Raw genomic sequence first — 7,645 nt, 5'->3', positions numbered from 1 at the left:
TCGCACCACCTGTGAAACACTGTTGTTGTAGTATCATGGTTTGGGCCTGTTTTGCATCATTAGGGCCTGGATGGTTCGCCATCTTTGAAGAAAAAATGAATTCTCAATTATTCTTGTAAATTCTGAGTAAAAATGCAAGGACATCTGTCCATAAGCTAATACGCAAGAGAACATTTGTCATGTAGCAAGACAATGACCCAAAGTATGCAAGTCACTCTACAAAACAAGTGGCTACAAAAAGAATAAAGTGTAACCCCTTCACCTCCTGGCGATTTTCCATTTTTTGTTTTTTTCTTCTCCTTCTTCCAAGAGCAATAACTATTTTTATTTTTCCGTCAATCCTGCCATATGAGGGCTTGTTTTTTTGTGGAACGAGTTGTACTTTTGAATGAAACCATTACTTCACCATTAATCCACGTGCGAGAAATTGCTAAAAAAGTGCAATTCCCCTATTGTTTTTTTGGAATATTTTTTTTTTTAAATTTACCATGTTCACTATGTGGTAAAACTGATCTAGCATATTATTCCCCAGGTCAGTACGAGTTTGTACATACCAAACATGTATAGTTTTACTTTTATCTAAGTGGTGAAAAAAATTCTGAAGTTTATATATATATATAAAAAAAAAAAAAGAATAGCGCTATTGTTGCCATTTTCTGACACCTGTAGCGTTCTCATTTTTCAGGATCTGGGGCTCAGTGACGGCTTATTTTTTACGTCTTGAGCTGGCATTTTTAATTATACCATTTGTGTGTACATGCGATATTTTAATTGCCTCTTATTGCATTTTAATGCAGTGTTGCAGTGACCAAAAAAATGCAATTTTGGCTTTTGGATTTTTTTTTTCTCATTGTGCTGTGTACAAATCAGATTAATTGATTTTACATTTTGCTAGATTACTGAACTCAGTGATACCAAATATGTGTAATTTTTTTTTATTAATATTTATTAATATTGATTCATTCTCAATGGGGGTGATTGAACTTGAAGTTTTTTAAAAATATTTTTTGAAACTTTTTTTAACTTTTTACGCTGATTTTACTAGTCCCCTAAGGGAATTTATGGTTGCACACTCTGATCATCTCTCCTGACCAGAGAGATGCTTCAGCATCACTTTGATCAGGAGAAATGTTGTGTTACTGTGAGTGCCGCCACTATGCCGGCATTCACAGGAAACATGTCATGGCAGTGACAGGGATCATCAGCTGACCCCACGCTGCCACGCCAACCCATTGGCTCCCCGTGATCACATCACAGAGCCGCTGATGGTGGCGGGGAAGAGTGCAATCTCCTTCGGAGTGCTTTAGATTGTGTTGTAAGAGTTTGACCTTGTGATCTAAGGGGTTAACAGGTGCGGGTGGATTGGAGATTCACCCACGCCTGTTAGCCGCACATGTCTGCTTATATGATCAACAGACATGTGCGGGGATGACAGCGGGCTCGCCGCAAAAGCCTGCAATAACTGGGGGGATGCAACCTAGGATGTACATATACGTCCTAGGTCATGAAGAGGTTAAAGGGAATCTGTCAGCAGGTTTTTGCTACCTCACCTGAGACCAGCATAATGTATGGGAAGAGACCCTGATTCCAGTGATATTTCACTTCCTGCACTGCAAGCTGTCATTTTGATAATATCACTGTCTTCTCTGCTGCAGATCTAGCACTAATTTAAATGTGTAACCACACCACTGTTTGGCAGCTTTTTGCCCATATACAGTAAAGCTGCCAATTAGTTGTGGGGGCAGGGTTATACAATGCTCATAAGTATGCTGGACTACCTGGCAGCAAGCCAAGTAGTCCTCTAATGATAATCTACAGCTGATTAATCGGTGATTTTAATCAAACAGACTAAGCAGCCCAGTAAGTTATACATCATTGGAATCAGGGTCTCTGTCTCTACATTATGAGGCTCTCAGATTAGCTAGCAAAAATCTGACGAAAAAAAAATCCCTTTAAACTTTAAGTCCATGTTCTGACCTTAATCCTACAGAAATAATATGAAAGGATCTGAAGCTAACAGTTCATGGGAGAAAACCCACTAACAAAACTGAGTGTAAGCTTTTTACAGGAAAAAAAAATTAGGCTAAAATAGTCCCAAGTCTGTGGCAGGACAAATCAACAATTATTAGAACAATTACATGCAGTTATTGCTTCACAAGGGGGGCACTCAAAATACTTAAAGCAAAGTTTTGTACACTTGTACTATTCACAGACATGTGGTTATATTGAATATTTTTCCTTCATTTAAAAAAATTACAAAGTATCATATTTTTGACTCATTTGCTTGTTTTGGCTCTCTAGCTACTTTTAGGACTTAACATTCTGATGTAGTTTTACGTCAAATTTATGCAGAAATATGGAAAAATTTTGAAGGGTCGACAAACTTTCAAGCACCGCTTAATAAATTGATCAAGTAACCATGTTTTTTTTAAATGTTGTAAGACCCCTGCATCATTTTTAGGGTTCTTACAACATTTAACATCTGTTACAGGCAGACTCTGGCCAACACCTTCCTCTAGTGATGGGCGAACCGAAACTGTAAAGTTCGGGTTCCGTACCAGGCACCTTGTCTCCGTGCACGTCCTCCAAACAGGGATTTCTCAGGAAAGTCCATGTTACTGTTTGGGTTTGATTGCCCGGATAAAGGGCTATGGGGCCTGCAAAAGGAAGCAAAATGGGGATTAAAGCAGGACAATTATACTTACATACTTTCCGTGCAACTGTCAGAGTGCTTCCAGGTCCGCTCATTAACCCTTATGAGTATTCACTGCTTCCCCTGCCCACCCTCTGTTACAGCGTTTGTGATTTTTTGCCTTCATGCTAGTTGTATGGGTTCCCAACGTGGAGTGTAAAAATAAATAAATATCTGGGAAAAAAATGGCGTAACCCCCCCCTTTTTTTATACCCTGCGCAGATAAAGCAGACAACTAAAGGTTGTAGCCCCCAGCTCTCCCAGCTCTGTGATTTATCTTGGCTGTGTATCAAAATACGAGTAACCCCAAGCGGGTTTTTTTCTCAAAAATCACAGACGCCACAAAGCCCCGGATTATTAATGGGTAAGTGTCTATGATATTACTAATTGTGTAAGTAAAAAGAATTAAACACAAAACAAAAAGAAAAATCCTTTATTTTAAAAACACATCCTCTTTGTCCAATTTGTTAATCCCCCAAACACCCCAGGTCTGATGTAATCCAAATCACGATATACCATGATGATCCCGGCTCTGCTACATCCTGAAGATGCAGTGCGAGGTCACATTACAAAACGTCACACTGACGGAGCTGCATCTGTGAGAGCGGTGATGTCAGTGAGTTCACCTAAGGTCACAGCTGTTGGTTGCCACAGTATCCCAGCTGTGACCTCAGGTGAACTCAATGAACTTACCTCAGGTAAATTAATTGAAATCAATGCAGGATTACCAGATTAGGTTATGTGTGCATGTTGAGTGTTTAGTTGAAGACATTTCTGCACCAAATCTGTAACTACTGGCATAAAAACGCGATCCATTTTTTATGTGTTTTTTTTATGTTTTTCTGCCAGGAGATGCAGATTTGATGCAGAAACGTCTGCAACCAAATACTCAACGTGTGCATAGATTGCTTAATCGAGTAATCTACATTAAGTTCAATGAGTTCACCTGAGATGACAGCTATCGATGAGGTGAACTCATTTAACTCAGTAAACTCGCCTTAGGTGAATTAATTGAACTCAATGCAAGATTACCAGATTAGGCTATATATGCACATTGAGTGTTTGGTTGCAGACATTTCTGCACCAAATCTGCATCTCCTGGCAAAGAAACACACCAAAACTGCAAAATAAAAAAAAATATTTTCCAAAATTAACTTAATTGGTGCTGAAGTACTAAAAGCAGATCTGGCAGTCAAGACTTTAGATATCCATAGATGAGAGTAAATAGTGCTTGATCATTCAGCGTTAGACACACCCAGCTACTCAAATACAAACAAATCTATTCCGTAATCATACCCCTCAGGTTTCAGAGTATCCAACTGAAATATCCATCCGCTTTGAACCCTTAATGTGTTCTTAAAATAACCCCCCCCCCTCCAGTGGGCTCTAACCGATTATATCACCCACACTACTGATCCTATAAATTTACCACCATGTTATATGTGTATATATATATATATATATATATATATATATATATATAATGCTTTGACAGGAGGTGATCTTTTGATTTTTTCCCAATATTTCTCATGTGTTCACTAATTCTTTTCTGTAGTTGTCATTTGGTGCATCCAACATATATTTTATCACATGGGCATCTACCTGCATATATTACCCCTTTCCAAAAGCATGATGGATGTTCCTTAATCTCATATTTGTGAGGATTATTAAAAAAAAGATAATTTTTCTAGATCTTAAGACACAACACAGACCACATTTCTGACAGGGAAAAAACCTGTTTAATAAAACACCTTACTTCCACCTTCCCTATTTGCTAAAATATTGGCCCCTAACAAATTCATGCTGGAATTGATGTTCTAACATGTAAATAGCCTGGTCTGTACCTTCTTAGAAAACCTCCTGATGAAGCTTGTTGGAAACGTGTGTCAGGGGCATTTCTGGATAGATGAGGTCTCCTCTATGCCATTGTACCTTTCTTCCTCTATGTGACACCACTGTATTATTTTTAGATACTATTTCTATATTTAAATGTCTTGCATTTGACTATTCTGGGCTCACACCTAAACTTGAGTATCTGTTCTCAATGCTATGACTTTAGTAACAAAAAAAAAATAAAATGTATATATATTTTTCTATGTGATGAGCCTTGCACATTTCTTATATAGGTTTCCGTATCTCCCAATATATAACTTGCAACTTTAAAAAAAATTCCAGAGAGGATAATTTTTTCATTCAAAACTTCAACTCATTCGGCAGCAAAAATGAAAAATGCACTCATGTGGCTATACGAACAGAAAAATAAAAGTTATTGGAAAAATGCACAATCGCAAAAATGGAAGGAAGGGGTTAAGTATTTCTATTTTGCGCAATTCTTTCCTGTGCTGATGGTTTTCTATACAGATTAAAGAAAATGTCATGGCCTAAAATGCAAATTTACTGCGTTGCCTCATAGACTACTATAATTCTTTTCCCACCCTAAATTTTAAACCTCAATCTACATCAAATAGCATCACTTGCAAACTTTGTAAAGTGTTTTAGCTTAATACTGTATGTTAAAATATAAAGCTATGCTTTAGGGGTCACTATAGCTCATTTATGTAATTTATATCCAAGGAAAATGGAGGTGTCAATGGTGGTGGGGGCTAATTCCACAACAAAAAGATATTGGAAGCCTAAATTTAGGAGATAGCAGGAATGATTTACAGCAAATTTATTAAAATGATTCCAAAGAATTGTTGATACTTTGCAGTAGTTGTGATAAGATTTTCTCCATCGTAAATCTAACTTCTTAATAAATCTGACAAACCATATTTGCTTTACTAGACTATACTCCCACTTCGGCTTTAAAGGGGTGGGTCACCCATTTTTTTTATTTTCTTTATCAGTGTAACTTACCATTTCAGCTGTCTTCTTAATTGCCTTCTATTATTTCCAGTTCTGGCACTGAGCGGCGCTATCCTCCTCGCTCAGTGCCGGTCACATGACCCAAGGGTGCTGTGGCCTCTGGCATCCGCTGATGTCACGTCAACTTCTGAAAGTGGACGTTACATCAGCAGCTGCAGCTGCCTCTGATCCTTAGTGACTGGGCTGTGGGCAGTGATTATTGCACGTCACAGCCCAGCATGAGGAGAAGGAAAGGAGGGTTTACGTACCATCCTGCAGCTGTGTGTGAGGGCCGGCAGCAGGAGCGAGAGGAGAGGAGGAGGAGGAGTCGTGTCGGGTGAGTATGTTATCGCACGGGGTGGGTGTGGGAAGATGAGCAGAGCGCAGGGTGCCACTGCAAAGGATTATGGGAGTTGTAGGAACTGAACCCAGGAAGTCAGGAGAAAGATTAACCCCATCAGAACTGGAGCCAGCAATGAGGACGTGCTGCTAGAGTATGATAAAAGGTAATATTGCTGAAATAACATAATAGATGTGTGGAGAGGCACATAATAGCAAGATTTAGGAGAAAAAAAAATCAGTTTTGGTAGCTGGACAAATTTTTAAAGTCACTAAGCACTCTTAAGGGGAACCTGTCATCTGATTCATGCTGCCCATATCATTCCAGCTACCTCCTAAATATGGGCTTCCAATTTTAAATAGATTTTTTGTCTCATTTATACTTTTAAAATGATAAAACTGCAACCTTATGAAGTACCCACCATTTTATACATGGATGTTCTCAATAGTTGGGGAGACCAGGGTTAATATTGCAGTCAACAGCATGACATGAGATGGATGGTTATTATAATACTGGTAAAGATTCCATGGAGTCCTGGAAGAGTTGGCAAATATCCTGGATGATGTAATTGTGCTTGACACCATAAGACAGTGCCCTGGAGTCTAAAGACTTTTTCAAGGGACAATTAACAAGGCAGGGATGAACATGAAAAAAAAGCGTTGAGAGAGGCATGGAAACCATCAGGTTAAAAGTAGAGATGGGCGAACAAATATTGTGTCCAACCGTATTTGAAAAAAAACTCAAACAACCCGGTCCAGGTCTGAACTTGAACCGGAACGCCAATCCAAAGTTAAGTCTATGGGGACCAGAACATTGTGCTTTAAAATAGTGGTAGAAAGGGCTAGGAGGATTAGAGTACGACCGTTATACTTACCGAGTCTCCCAGGGCCACTTATTACCCTCATACATATTCACTGCTTCTCTCGCCCGCTGGCAGTCCCGGCCGTCTGAGATTGGTTGCAGTCAGACCGCGTCCCCACCTTGTGTGACAGCGTCTGTGATTGCTTGAAATTGCACATTCTGTCTGCATCACTCTAGTGATGTAAAAATAAATATATTGGTGTAGGATCCCCCATATTGTGATACCCAGCACATATAAAGCATATGGCTACAAGCTGCAGCCCCCAGCCATGTGCTTATCTTGGCTGAGTATCAAAATAATAGAGACCCTGTGCAGCTTTTTTTTTTTTTTTTTAAATAAAAATAAAAATTAAATAAATAATTTAAAAAACCGACGTGTAGTCCCACCCAATTTCGATACCCAGCCATGATAAAGCCGACAGCTGGGTGCTGGTATTCTCAGGCTGAGGAGACCTATGGTCCCACCAGCCTAAAAATACCAGCCTGCAGCTGCCCAGAATTGTCGCATCCATTAGATGTGACAATCGCTGCACTTTACCCGGCTCATCCCAATTGCCCTGGGGCGGTGGCAATTTGATAGTTCACAGCTGCCACTAAGACCTAGATTAGTAATGGGAGGCCACCACAACAATCAGGATGAGCCAGGTAAAGTGCCAGGATTGTTGAATGTAATGAATGTGACAATTCTGTGCAGCTGCAGGCTGCTATTTTTAGGCAGGGGGGCCCATTAACCATGGGTCTCCCCAGCCTAAGAATACCAGCTCCCAGCTTTTGGCTTTATCATGGCTGGGTATCAAAATTGGGGGGGACCGGACACTGTTTTGTTAAATTATTTAAATAATTAAAAAAAGCTGCATAGGGTTCTTCTGATTTTGATACACAGCCAAGATAAGCACAAACGTTAATAA

Source organism: Anomaloglossus baeobatrachus, chromosome 2 (genome assembly GCF_048569485.1).
Source record: "Anomaloglossus baeobatrachus isolate aAnoBae1 chromosome 2, aAnoBae1.hap1, whole genome shotgun sequence".
NCBI lineage: Eukaryota > Metazoa > Chordata > Amphibia > Anura > Aromobatidae > Anomaloglossus > Anomaloglossus baeobatrachus.
The sequence above is the reverse complement of the archived record's forward strand: the minus strand, read 5'-3'. Positions refer to the sequence as shown.